Source organism: Mytilus galloprovincialis, chromosome 12 (assembly GCF_965363235.1).
Source record: "Mytilus galloprovincialis chromosome 12, xbMytGall1.hap1.1, whole genome shotgun sequence".
Taxonomy (NCBI): Eukaryota; Metazoa; Mollusca; class Bivalvia; order Mytilida; family Mytilidae; genus Mytilus; species Mytilus galloprovincialis.
Genome location: NC_134849.1, coordinates 40,263,097 through 40,276,535, shown reverse-complemented (window position 1 = coordinate 40,276,535; position 13,439 = coordinate 40,263,097). Strand labels below are relative to the sequence as shown.

General features: G+C 30.6%; 1 long non-coding RNA gene across 2 annotated transcripts; it reads right to left on the bottom strand.

The window, feature by feature from the left end:
• Nucleotides 1-5,462: 5,462 nt before the first annotated feature.
• LOC143053561 (uncharacterized) lies at nt 5,463-13,094 on the bottom strand. Of its 2 annotated transcripts, none has more exons than XR_012971405.1 (4): nt 13,008-13,094; nt 10,293-10,488; nt 7,254-7,393; nt 5,463-6,579 (listed from the first exon to the last, which is right to left on the bottom strand). It is a non-coding gene; the product is annotated as an uncharacterized LOC143053561 (long non-coding RNA). The 2 variants fall into 2 exon arrangements; XR_012971406.1 differs by lacking the exon at nt 13,008-13,094 and adding an exon at nt 10,944-10,961.
• Between the last annotated feature and the right edge of the window lie 345 nt (nt 13,095-13,439).

Genomic DNA, 13,439 nt, shown 5'->3' with positions numbered 1-13,439 from the left:
ACTTACATATGTATTTTAAATCAATCCATAAAGGATTGAAATATTTGTCATGTGACTATAGTGTAGAGTTGCGTTTTTGACATGAGAATGTAAACAGGGAGAAATATAAAATAATTTTGTCGTTCAAAGTATTTTCAAAATCAAAATTTCACATGGTGATTGGTGGTAAACAGGGTAAAAAAATCAAAAGTTTTAATTTGTTAGAACTTATTTCAGAAGAAGACCGAGATTTCAAAATATACCGAAGTTCTTATCTACGTACAAAACACATCAGCAAAAAGTAACAAACACCACGTTAGCGGGATAAGAACGGAGCCACGTCGAATGGATATCACAGAAAACAGACTAAACAGTAAAAGTAATATTAATAATAGAAGAGAGAAAATAAAAGAACACGATATTAAGATGATAAACAACGCCAGTACGCAGAATCCATACAGCAAGAACATCATGTATTATTTGTGAAGTTGATACGAAATATTTATCAAAAAGGTCTTATTACCTTCCAACAAACTTTTTCTAGAAAGGGACGGGACATTCAGATATACCCCTGGTTCATCACCTATCTGCTCAGACACTGATGACGTTTTACAAAGATAAATTGAATTTGCAATTTAATGATTGCCTAAAAATAACTGTTATTGATTTAGTAAGAAGATAGATGGTTATAATTTTTCGGATAACCGTCCTATGACAGAAAATGAAAAACATTAGTTATGATTATTTTTAATATTTTAAAGTTATTTTTCACAAATATTATTATCCTTGTTGACGACTGCATGGAAGATCATTCAATCCGTTGGCGGTAAAACCACAACCAGTTTTGCAATAATGAACGCAATTTTCGCTCCGTCCGCTATTTGGTTCACCAGATGACCAGTAACTAAATGATATCCCAGCATTATCAGACGTCCACCTGCACTGTCCTTCTTTCTCGATATCGTTCAGGCCTATTCATACTTCAGCTATGAAAAGCAAAAATGTTAATATAGATATAGGAAGTCTCATATCTACTAACATGTATCAGTGAGCAATAAAAAAGGAAAACAAATGCAATCTGTCCACAATTTGTATAAGTAATGAAAGGAAATTGTCGTTTGATACATGATAACCCATTTATACATAATATATTAAAACTTTCTAATAACTTGAAGGTTATATATACGCTATCAAATTACGAAAATGTAATTTTTCATGAGAGATACACTATTCATAAAAACAAAAAGACAAAAAGTTAACATCTACGGGTTATCGTCGTAGGTAAAGAATCTTTCACAAAAAACCAAACACCTCCACGAACATAAACCCTCTTTTTCAGGCAAATTTAAGTTAAAGCATTTAGCTTAAGCAATTGACAACATGTGTACTATGGATGGTGAGTTGTCTCCTGGGTACTTACATCACATCTTCTTATATTAATGTTTACGATAGAAAATACCATGTAATGCTGAAATCAACCATGCATTCTCTGCTACACTTTCAACCTTTACCAAATAACCACCTTTTTTGCTGACATTCATTCTACAATAAAACATGACACGATTAAGGCATATAGAACGCACCATAGCATAGTCATAGATATGGTTATCTAAAAGCGTTTTCGTCGGTTACAGTTATAATGAAAAAAAAAGAGAAAAAATACCGTGATTACAGAGAAGAAAGTTTACTGTTTATTTTAACTCCCGGTTTTTGTTAGAGGCTTTTTCTAGCTATAACACCAGATTTAATTCACATTTTTTTTCCATAAAAAAATTGCTGTTTCAAGTCAGTAGTATGACAGTTATTATTAAATCTTGTGATGTGTTTTCGATTTTTGCCATTAGCTTATGGACTTTTCCAATTAGTATTTTTTGGAGCTCGGAATTATTGTTTTACTAGTATTTCTGTTTACCACTGTTTCAGCTTTTGGGAAATTGTTGCGCTCTCGGTACATATCTTTCGAATCATATTTTTAGATTTGTGGAGTATGTAGTTAACTTTAACAACTGTTTAAAGGTGTCTCTGATATCACACTTTGAACTGATTATTAGTATCCAAAATGAGTTTTAGAATTTGAAAATTAATTACAAAGTTATAAATAGTAAACTAAAATCATAATACATATAACATATTGCTATCTGATGCGTAATTAGGTTAATGTTATAAATAACATGACGAGAGGGAAAACTTTCAGCGAGACCGTGCCTTAAAACATTGTTTGTTTTGATAATGGATCAATTCAATCAATTAATTAAGATGTGGTAACAAAACAGGAATGACGATATATACTGTGCTTCACAGTTGTTTTTTTTATTTAGTGCTATCCTTAATAATGTTTGTAACATAGCAAATTTAAACGTCGCTTTAAGTTGCTATAATAATTGCTCTGATATTCTGTTTTATTTGAAACTAACAAAATTACTTATCATACATATTTTTTGTCACGTCTTTTCATAACATTATCATTTATGGTGTATGCTTCACTGGAAATGGTCGTTTGAACTGTTAACAGAAATTAAATTACAACAAAACAGATTTATGTTATTACATTAAATTACCTTAGCGTTATTCCTTTTTATACACGAATAAATAGCAATGACCCATAAAGAACATCCAGTTATGCTGACATGCTCCTGTAAAATAGAATAAATAAGAAACTTTATAGATGGATGCATGAAATGTGTTGTATCTTCCTGTTGTCCATATATCAATATTATTACATTATTATTAAAAAAATGACAAAAGAAAAATTGACCAGAAACATCGTCCGCCATCTTTGGATATACGTAACTGTAGTTACAGAGATCATATTTGCCCCAGTGATATATACTACTTTTAAAAGTAAACCAGCACTTCTTTTGAATTTGGCAATCAAAAAGACTGATACCGTTCTTTAATCAGATAAAAAAAAAACAATAAACATTTTTTCACTTAAGTAATTTTAATTTTGTGTTGGTATACAGTTTTCAAACGCTTTATGCTCGATTTCCAAAAACAGTGATGAGGTCGCATTCCCGTTTCAGGAGATTAGTTAAATTTTGAAGAGGTTGTTGTGAGTTTTAGCGGTATAGTGTACATTCTTATTGAAATGTAAGTTTATTTTACAATATGCAAATGTTTGCGTATGTTAGTTATGCTTTCGAGGAATGGTGTATGTTGCAAAACCTCAGTTGTTTGCAATTTTTCTGTGATTTCGAGTTAAAAGTGTGTTCTTTACAGCAGTCTGTAAAATTAAATATGAAAGTCTTCTTATTTTGTATCAAATATATAGAATTCTTTAAAATTCTTATTTTATTTTTTATATGATATCTGATTGCGTAATATGTCACATTCGATTATGACAATTGTACTTACTTTTCTTCAAATCATTTATTTCAGACTTCATGTTTTTCATTTTCTTCTGAATTCCATTCAATAAGGATTTAAATTGTGTTACTTTGTCTTTCTTAATTATTCCTTGAATACTGTTTATTGCTACTATATGATTCTGATTACTGAGGGTGTGAACTTTGTATAGTCTCGTTTCTGTACGGTCTACTTGTTTTATTATCATCCACATGCAAGGATTATAGGACGATTGATCCGATGAGTCTGCAAAAAATCTTTTTTCAATGTCGAATGAAGAGGCAACGGACAAAATCAATAAAAAATAGACGCAAATATGCATTTTGTCCACAAAAAAACAAAACTAAAGACAAAACCTAAAACATGTAAAACGCTCTAATTTTTCTGTAATTTCCAGGAACTGACAAAAAAAATGTAAAAAAACAATCAAAATACAGAGTAATTACATGTTTTCGTGACAATTATTGTAATATGATATTGAACATGTTGTATAGCCTTATTATTGTTTTAGTGGGAAAAGATCACGTTTCGTCAGTTATTATTGAAAAACGTAATTGAATTCAATTGACTTTTCTTTTAATTGATACATGTATGTGTGTATCTTTTTTATTCATTTTGACTTCTAGTTTTATTTTATAATTTGTTTATGTACACGTATTCATTTATTATTATTTATTTGTTTTTAATTTTTTTTTTATATATTTCAGTATGAAAACTTTTCGTTGAGTTAATATCGCTATAAATGAAGTAATTGCATGTTCTTTTTAAAATGTGGTTTATTTTTGTTTCCTTTTTGGGTCGGTAACATTTATTGAAAAAAAATTCCCATTTAACTCCATTCTCTATTTCTTTATTTTGTGCAAGTTTCATTATATTCCTATCGTTTCGCGGTTCAATTTTTTTCGGGTTTAAAGATGTAGCTTTGACATTTGGTATATGATATCGAACACTTTATATGTTTTTTCAAACTGACATCGCTTAAAAGAATACTTTCCCATGTAAGATTTATCTCATTGAACACTGTTTTTCTTATGTTTTCTTCTACTTCGCAACCTTAGGAGAAACAGACAAATTTCATTTTTCCAAATTGCTTTTTATAGCATTAGAATGTTACGTTTAGTTCTGACTGAAGCGTTAGGACGGCTCTATGTCACAGTTATCCCCCTTTGTTTTTATACTTGTTTGAGAGTTCATTCTCCTGGTGAATACATTTTTTAAGTTTATTTTGTAAATTGGGTAGCAAAAGATAAACATTGTTTTAGTTATATTGTACTAAAACATAAATATGTGTAAGTTGATACAGTCAAAACTGGTATTCATGCTTAGCTAAAATTAGATTTATATATTAATATCAAAAGTATCAGGATAATAATCTATTACGTCAGACGCGTGTTTCGTCTACATAAGACTCATAAATAAAGGCAACAGTAGTATACCGCTGTTCAAACTCATAAATCCATGGACAAAAAACAAAATCGGGGTAACAAACTAAAACTGAGGAAAACGCATTAAATATAAGAGGAGAACAACGACACAACACTACAATGTAACATACACAGAAACGGACCAAGCATCAGACAAAATCCCACGAGAAAAACAAATATAACATCAAAACCAAATACATGAATTTGGGATAGACAAGTACCGTGACACGTCTTATCGCAATGTGAATTTACACTCAAAATTAAGAGAAAACAAACAACCCAACGTTAAAATATAACACATACAGAAACGAACTATAATATAACAATGGCCATATTCCTGACTTGGTACAGGGCATTTTTAAAGAAAAACATGGCGGGTTGAACCTGGTTTTGTGGCATGCCAAACCTCCCCTTTTACAGCCATGTCATCAGTGACAGTCATATCAAAATATGTATCACGCCAAACAAGTACAAAGTTGAAGACCATTGAGGGTCCAAAATTCCAAAAAGTTCAAATTCGGTTAAGGTATCCTATGCCTGGAATAAGAAAATCATTAGTGTTCCAAAAATTCAAACAAATTGAACATCTCAGTTCTGAAATAAACACCATTCACTATAAAATATCATATGCCTGAATGATATCTTTAAATATCGAATAACGCTTGTTTTTTAGAGAGAGAGAAACAAGTAAAAAAATAACAAAATAACAAAAGGTAAATCATTTGGCCAAATTTCATTTATTCACAACAACAAAAACTAGTTTTTTATTACACCATTTGACCAGTACAGATGAAAATAATTGTTTTCTTCTTTTACAATCAATACAAGCACAAAAAGTAACAACAAAAACAATATGAAATATATAGCTCGTATTGTTATCTGTATAAAATATACATAGTTAGTCTAAACATTGTAATGATCAATTTATTTATATAACATTTTTAAAAATCTATAGCAATGCTTTCCCACTAATATTGGCCATGTGAAAAAACTTACATTTGAAACAAACATTTTCTTCTTATATTCTTATTTTAGATATTCAAGTAAAATTATTATTGGAGCAAGTAATTTTAAAAGGGGAATTGTGAAATAGTATTTGCATATAAGCAGTCAGTTTGGGCAAAATTTGTCAAAGTAAGCTAAATAAAAACATCGCTTACATATTATTGACCTACAAATGATTAATTTAACCTACTTTAATCCGTGTTTTTGTGACCTTCAATTTATAATATGCAAACTATTCGGATGCCGTGCTTTTATTCATGTGGTGCCCGTCAAACCTTATTTTTCTTATCATTATATACATGTAACAAACAACTTTTTAAAATCTTTCTTAAAACGTTATAAAACCATTGCTATATTTTCATAGTTATTAAATGATAATGAAAGTTAAGAGATCATAATTTCGCGCTAAATTTTCAAGATAGTATATATGTCAACGAATAAACGAACCTAACATTTTTTTTCTGCTTTCTTAGTTCTGTTTTTCTATACTATAAATCTATAAAAGCCTTTTTAAAAAGCTTGTTATTTCGAAAAAAAAACAACATCGTTAATTTCATTAAGAATAAAGATCTTAAATTAAATTGAACTGCCTTGTAAGCAATTGTAACACAACTGGTTAAATAACTCTATTTGTCACGATTTTGGAAGAGGTTTAGTTAGTGAAATTGCTTTATCTGAAACACCAAAGACAAATATATGCGTACCATGCTTAAGAAATTCGATATAGTTATCAAGACTATCGAACAAGTTTCCATTAAAGTCATACTTCAATTGTCCGGACTCCTCTTTTGTATGTATTCTTAAATGTACTGTTTCATCTTTTATCCTAAAATATATCATGTTTATCAATTAACCAAACAAAATATTATGTTAACTTCTATATTTGAACGAGTTTCATTACTTATTATTTATCTGTCGTACTGAACGTGTTCATTGATATCCATTGTAAATACATATATGTATGTAAATGTGTGAATGCATGATGTTTATTTTAAACATGACAATTTGTAATATTTTCCCATTAATTAACGGTCCAACCCTTTTCATTGATTGGAGTTCTTACGCACAAATATACACGGATATGTTCCAATTGTAATATTTTCCTCTTTCGTCGAGTGTAATTTAACCAGCTTTGTACTAGTTTTTTCCTCTATGTTTTAAACTTTTGATTATTGGTTGTACCTTTGGTATTTTGGTTTCTTTCGTATCGTTTCTAATGAGAATTAAGATAATATGTGATGTTTATAACATTTGTGAAACTATGTACAATCAACACATTTTAATACAACCATATTTTTTTTTTAAAGCAAATTACATTTTCGATTTCTTTCTCCAATAACTTATATATGGTAAGTTAGTAATATGTTTTAGATTTCTGTACTATGGTCAGAGTGTTGTACCTTTCCTCATTTCTATTCTCAATTATATTTCATATTCCTTCCCCGTGTTTGATTCACCTTTCATCTTGAAAGGACATAACCCAATACTGTTGATACTTACAAGATACTTAAGATATAGTTGCCTGTTAATGTTCTACTTTCTCTTACGAGAAAAGCACCATCCCCCATATGTTTGTATTTCTTTAGTAAAGTGTCTGCTTCCACGCGCGTCATCTTTCCATAGTTCCATGGCTCTTTATTCTGTAATGATAATTCTTAAAATGTAGACTAAGGGAAATTTAGATTATTACATGTTTAGATGACCAGATAAAGGCAATTTGCTTTATATTGTTTGTACAACATAGTTGCCTGAATACTATGAAATAGTTTTAAATAAAAACAATCACTTACCAAATTACAAAGATTTAATACACACCTGATATTCTAACTCTTAAGGACAGCACAAATGTGTTTTGAAACACGGAAGACCGCCACACATATATAATCTCTTGAAGTAACAATAATATTAAACATGAAAAAAATAAAAGTTCAAAGATCAATTGAAAGTCTTTCCACATACATTTTCAAAATAGATTCAAACATCTCACTAAATAGTACAAAATTTGGTGACTTATTGAAAGAATCTATCATAGCAAACTTGAGATAAAGGATGCTACAGCTAGTATACAGCCTTACATCAGAAATTGACAATGAGGGTTGGTTGAAAACAAAACTTTACGACAAAAGAGATGATTTCAGCTTCCTAATTGTAAACTTTCCATTTTCTATGTAGTGACATTCCAGCAGCGCCTGCATACGGAGTATATATCTCCCAATTGATCGATATTACCAGGCTTGTATTTCTTATCATGATTTCCTTGATAGAGGATTTCTACTCAAAAAGAAGCTATTAAACCAAGAGTTCCAAATGGTAAAGTCGAAATCACCCCTTCGTAAATTTTACAGACGCCATCACGAGTCGGTTGACCGTTATGGAATAACCATTTCACAGATGATTTGGATATGTTCCTTACGTCGTAATTACAATACTCTTTTCCTTTTCACGAATGTGACCTACCAAATTAGGCTATTTAGCGGATTTGTAATAACATAAACAACACGACGGGAGTGGGATCTGCTTACCCTTTCGGGACACCTGAGATCCCCCAAAGTTTTCAGTGGGGTTCGGGTTGCTTAGTCTTTAGTTTTATATGTTGTGCCTTCTGTACTATTATTTATCTGTTTATCTTTTTTTTCAGCCATGGCTACAATGTATGTCAGTTTATTTTCTATCTTTGAGTTTAATTCTACCTCTGGTATCGTTCGTCCCTCTTCTTTAACAATGTTCAAGGTCATTGATAAGACGATGTTTTTGATTTCTTCAAATCATCATGATCTAGGTTTCTATAGACTGATTAAAACCTGTATGGTTTATTCATAAATTCTGCTTGAAATGAGGGAAATAATTGTCATCCTCCAGTTCAGAAAATGTCACTTCTGGTCTCATATGACATTGTATTTTTTATGAATACATAAATATATTGTTTGTATATACTGTAGTCTGTACAAAGGGGATATTTTTCAATTTATTGAAAGTATCTTGCTCCCGCAAATGACAGTTCATGAATGTCTATTAATTAAATACGAGATTTCTAGGTATTTAGTCATGAATAAAAGTGCAAAAACGTACTACCTGGTTTAGTCGAAGTTACATGCAGAAGACCTTTTCCAGATGTATATGTATCCTTACATTTTACAAAGACTGGCTTTATAATGAACCACAGTGAAGTAATAATCTTAAAGCAAGCAGAAGTAAGATAAAATGTCGAAATAAATAGCGTCAACCAAACTTTGACATTGACCATAAGTTTAAGATCATTAAACAAAGACATGTAATCAACCTCTTCTACATATGATTAGTGAGTTGTATCACCTTAAAGCTAAGATAAAATGTCACAGAGAAGAGAAGAGAAAAGTGGAAATAGCTATTATTCTCTTATACAGTTGGAAAGTGTTAGACATAACAAGAAAACATTTTTCGGGAGGTAACTATTTCACAGAAGAGTATTCGGTTAAGCAGTTTCAGTTTCGAAAGCGTATAAATAGTTCAATGACATCAGCATACGACATATTAACAACAAAACAGCGAAGGAAAAAAAGATAACCGGTAAATTGTAAATATCAGAACAAAAGCAATACATTTTTTTTTCACGGAAAAGTGGAAAGATCTAATACCCAGTACAATATTAAAAGTTTTTTTATTCACGGAAAATTGGGAAAAAAACCTGTTAATAGTAAATGTGATAACGCGTTTTATTTCCATATTTCAATATAGTTAAATATTAGTAAATATCATGATAAGAATGAAAACTAAACCGTGTGATAATCCTGTTCCAGATATCAACTTTTATAAATTAAACACCATGACAAAAGTGGAAAAGGAAAGCATTTTTGATTGCCCTGAACCTGAAGATCATTTGACAATGTTGTTGTATGTTTGGCAACTAAAAACAATATATAATATAATATACCCTAACAACATGAACAACACATAAAACGTTAATGATGATGATGATGATGATAGGCATTGAGGTCACAGCATTTGCAACGAGTTATATTAGTGATAGAAAACGGTAATTTGTCTGTTTTGTTCAGGCATCATTGTAGATATTACGCAATTTGATGAGACAGTCGTACACAGTGAGAGTTTTAGCTCTATAAAACCAGGTTTAATCCACCATTTTTAACAATTTGAAAATGCCTGTACCAAGTCAGGAATATGACAGTTGGTGTCCATTCGTTTTTGATGTGCTTTGTCATTTAATTTTGCCATGTGTTTAGGGAGTTTCCGATATCATTTTCCTCTGAGTTCAGTATTTTTGTGATTTCACTTTTTTTTTATTTACTATGATATTCACCTTAACCATCAATTTATTAAGAATACATTATCATATTACAATATGGTAATACCATGAGGAGCGTTACATTTTTTTGCAACTGATTATATAATATGATATAATATGATATAATAAGGAAACTCCGTAACACTATGAACAATAAATAAAATATTGATGATGATGGGCATTGGCAACAAGTTGAACTAATGGTCCAGAACGTTAATTATATCTACAATTATAGCTCTTATAAGGCAATTTATTACCTTCCAGATATCTTGGATAGACACGATCCTATGCTTCTCTGATGATTTTAGTCTTGGGTGAATTTTCTCTTTACACGTACTGCATAAGAAAATACCACACTCCTCGCATTTCCACTCAACTTTGTTATGGTCACATAATTGACATACGAAAGCAGATTGAGCTACATTCACACTAGATTGTGCTGCCATCTAGAGTCTAAAATAAGAAAACAAAAGAAAAATGAATTGAATATATTCAGTTTATATTTGAAATGTCTGTGGCAGAGAAAGATAAAATCGAAAATAAATGATATTGCAAGTTTTTCCCTTGAGATTTGATCAGGTGTGTCGTCAATGTAAGTCTCTTTTTATATCCCTCCCTTTCACATACATGATTATAATCCCATTCATCAGAATTGGTAATGCTATAAAGACAATACCGATAAAAGTATAAGATATACATTGCAGTTGTTTGAAATATATACCAGATATATAGTATCACTTGTATGAAAGACTGGTACGGACATTTAACTTTTTCTAAATTTATTATTTTAGTTCCAACCTAATTTGTCGTAGTTCTCAGTTAAGAATTCGTAGTTCTAACGTGACATTTTACACTTCCAACTTGACCTTTTTCATGTCCAATGTTATATTTCTCAGTTTCTAGCTTACATTTCTCCGATTGTAGTTTACAGATCTCAGTTCGTTCCTAGTTTTCAGTTCTCATTTTCAATTTAAAAGGAAAACAATTCAGGTTTGACAAATATCAATTTGAAAATTAAAAAGAATGTCAAATCGGAACCGACACATGTTATTTTGGAACTGATACATGTCAAGTAAATACTACAAAGGTAAACTTGTAAGTTTTTAAACACAACATTGATAACAGAATTTTCAAACCGTTAAATCGAGCAAAAGTGGGTGACTAAATTTAGAAACTGTGTTTTTCAATCTATACATTGGTATAAGTTAAAAGCGACTTTATAAGTTGTATGCATTTCGTAAAATCGTTTCTTTCGCGGAAGGTCCTCTATTATCAACTGATCTTAGTAGTTCAATTGCCATTAAACATGCAGAATTACAATGATATAATGAGTTCGAACCCAACTAATTGCAGGTGCGCTTGACTCCAATTGTAATTGTAATTGAATATCACTTCCAGTTTTCCTGCCGCAATTGACTACTAAACAATAGCCAATAGTTCTAAAAGTATCGTTATACACCAACTTATCAATCTGTAACTCCTAATGCAAAGATTGATTTTGAGATTTCAATTTCTCTGGTAAGGAGTTGGTTTCCCTGAAATCGGATATTACTACTTATTTTAAAATTAGATTTTGACATCTAAAACATTTCTGCTGCGTCATTTTTTTTTCCATTTGACACTGTTATGAATATATACTTAGCCAAAAAAGTTTAACAACACTTTTTTTTCATTTTGTTTTTGTTCTTTCTACAAAATAACATATCTAAACATCATTGATTTGGTCATAAAGTTTACCTGTAATTTTAAACAGTCTTACCTTTTCCGGGTGATTTATTTCGCGCAATTTCAACTTTGCACGTGAAATTGATGTTTAACCTTTTGTAGCTGTACTTTTAAACGAAATTTTAAATTCCTTTTTCACTATAAACGTTAAGAGACACACAATTGGTAAGAAAAACGCATAAACGTTTGATAAAATAATCGTCAGAAAGCTCTTGGAATGGTTGATGCCGGAATGAGTGTTGCTGACGTCGTGGCTCGATTTAAGGTGCTTATGTCATCAGTTTAGAGACTAACAAACATATATCGACAAATTGCAACTGCACATGATCTTGTAGACCGAAACAAACTAACGTTAAGGAGGAGCGCTATCTTCACTTTCTGGCCATGAGAGTAGTGCATTGACGAAGGGTAGGTGCTGGGGTGCTTGTCAATTCTTCATTGAATCACTTAGGGCATGGAGGAGAAATTGATTTTGAAAAACACTATACTCATTTCCGCATTTTGACATTACTGGGCTCCATACAAAGAAATTGCTAGTGAATGTGAGTGATAAACATTCATGTTGATTCTGACATGTCATAATTCCGTTATTTTGTAATTACTAAAAGTATATGTTGTTATGATTTTGTTATAAAATAGAATTTTATATTTGTGTTGCAAAACGTTTTTGGCTCAGAATATAAGACAATTACTTGCATTTAACAACTTACTTTTCAAGCAATTTTTGTAATTGTTGGAAATCGGCGGGTTCATCCTACTCATTTTTTTTTATAAACTATTGACTCTAAATATGAATTTGGTGAAGATTGGTTGCGAGTGGCTATGCACTATTTATATAAATGATCTTTTTTTCTAAATTTAACTGACGATAATGGAAGATAGATGTCAAGCGAAAAGAAAGACATAAACGTGGGCATCCATGTATGATATCTGTGCACCTGCCCAAATTCAGTTGCTTTCTTATGTGCCAATGTTGTCTCCGGTATACAAACTGATATTAATTACAGATCTCAGATTATTTCTCTACATCCGTTTTTATTTAAAAATTATTTCCTTAGATATAAATTTCTTAAGCACAGTACGCCTGTTGATCACACATATGCTACTTCTACAGATTCGAGCCAATAAACAACATACAACGGTCAGTTGATTGGTAAATTAAACGTTTGTTGAAACCTATGTTGAAAAGACTAATCTAAAAAAATACGGTAACCAACAAATAATGTTAGAAATAAAATATTACTTACTACATTTACGACGTACTTCTCTCCTATATATAGATGTATATATATCTTTTAATATTTACGAATGAGGAAGTACCTACTTGTTCCTTGTTTCCTTCCTGCTTCATATTTTTTTATGTCATAACTATTCAAGTTATTTTATAAGTAGGAGTGTTCACGAGATTTTCTTCAATTCGTTTCACGTTTTGAAGTATAAAACAAAAAAAGAAAATTGTGCTTTGTTTTCATTTTTTTTTTGTATTACAATGTAGGCTATGGTGAAATCTATGTCGTTTATAACGTAAACGACGTATATGTCCTGCGGGGGTTTAATCAAGACATTGCATTATTATATATCATATACCAAAACATGTATAACTTTAATACTGACCATGGTTCATTTAAATTTTCGTTGAGGTAATGACGTCATATTGACTTTTTAATCACGGCAAAAAT